We start from the raw sequence: 1,903 nt of genomic DNA on the forward strand, positions 1-1,903 counted from the left end.
GATTCAAATCATAGAAAGTTAGAGTGTTACTCCTCTTGTACATAAGTCAGTATTGTGAGTTTTGTATTAAATTCGGATGCAATTTCTGTGTTTCATCGTCAATAAGAAGCCCCAAGGTATACAGTAAACCTGAAGTGAAGCATCGGAATCTAAAACTGGACTTACAGGAGAGGTTCAAATCATAGAAAGTTAGAATGTAAGTCCTCTTGTACTTAAGTTGGCTTTGTGCCTATTGTATTAAATTCGGATGCAATTTCTGTCTTTCATCGTCAATAAGAAGGTCCAAGGGATACAGTAAACCTTAAGTGAAGCATCGGAATCTAAAACTGGACTCGCAGGAGAGGTTCAAATCACAGAATGTTAGAGCGTCAGTCCTCTTTTACTTAAGACGGCATTGTGCTATTTGTATTAATTTCGGATGCGATTTCTGTGTTTTATCGTCAACAAGAAGGTCCAAGGGATACAGTAAACCTGAAGCGAAGCATCGGAATCTAAACCTGACCTCGCAGGAGAGATTCGAATCATAGAAAGTGAGAGTGTCAGTCCGCTTGTACTTACGTCACCATTGTGACTTTTGTATTAATTTCGGATGCAATTTCTGTGTTTCATCGTCAATAAGAAGGTCCAAGGGATACAGTAAACCTGAAGTGAAGCATCGGAATCTAAAACTGGACTTACGGGAGAGGTTCAAATCATAGAAAGTTAGAGTGTCAGTCCTCTAGTACTTAAGTCGGCATTGTGCCTTTTGTATTAAATTCAGGTGCAAACTCTGTGTTTCATCGTCAATACAAAAGTCCAAGGGATACAGTAAATCTGAAGTAAAGCATCGGAATCTAAAACTGGACTCAAATGAGTGGTTCAAATCATAGAAAGTTAGAGTGTCAGTCCTCTTGTACTTAAGTCGGCATTGCGCCTTTTGAATTTAATTCCGATGCAATTTCTGTGTTTCATCGTCAATAAGAAGGTCCAAGGGATACAGTAAACCTGAAGTGAAGCATCGGAATCTAATACTGGACTCACAGGAGAGGTTCAAATCATAGAAAGTTAGAGTGTCAGTACTCTTGTACTTAAGTCGGCATTCAACCTTTTGTATTAAATTCGGATGCAAACTCTGTGTTTCATCGTCAATTAGAAGGTCCAAGGGATACAGTAAACCTGAAGTGAAGCATCGGAATCTAAAACTGGACTCACAGGAGAGGTTCAAATCATAGAAAGTGAGAGTGTCAGTCCTCTTGTACTTAAGTCGGAATTGTGCATTTTGAATTTAATTCCGATGCAATTTCTGTTTTTCATCGTCAATAACAAGGTTCAAGGTATACAGTAAACCTGAAGTGAAGCATCGGAATATAAATCTGACCTCACAGGAGAAGTTCGAATCATGGAAAGTGAGAGTGTCAGTGCTCTTGTACTTAAGTCGGCATTGTGCCATTTGTATTAAATTCGGATGCAATTTCTGTGTTTCATCGTCAATAAGAAGGTCCAAGGGATACAGTAAACCTGAAGTGAAGCATAGGAATCTAAAACTGGACTCACAGGATAGGTTCAAATCATAGAAAGTGAGAGTGTCAGTCCCCTTGTACTTAAGTCGCCATTGTGCCTTTTGTATTAAGTTCGTATGCAATTTCTGTGTTCCATCGTCAATAAGAAGGTCCAAGGTATACAGTTACCTGAAGTGAAGCAATGGAATCTAAATCTGTACTCACAGGAGAGGTTGAAATCATAGAAAGTTAGAGTGTCAGTCCTCTTGCACTTAAGTCGGCATTGTACCTTTTGTATTAACTTCGGATGCAAACTCTGTGTTTCATCGTCAATTAGAAGGTCCAAGGGATACAGTAAACCTGAAGTGAAGCATCGGAATCTAAAACTGGACTCACAGGAGAGGTTCAAATCATAGAAAGTGAGA

This window comes from Schistocerca americana, chromosome 9, assembly GCF_021461395.2.
Source record: "Schistocerca americana isolate TAMUIC-IGC-003095 chromosome 9, iqSchAmer2.1, whole genome shotgun sequence".
In the NCBI taxonomy this organism is placed as follows: Eukaryota; Metazoa; Arthropoda; class Insecta; order Orthoptera; family Acrididae; genus Schistocerca; species Schistocerca americana.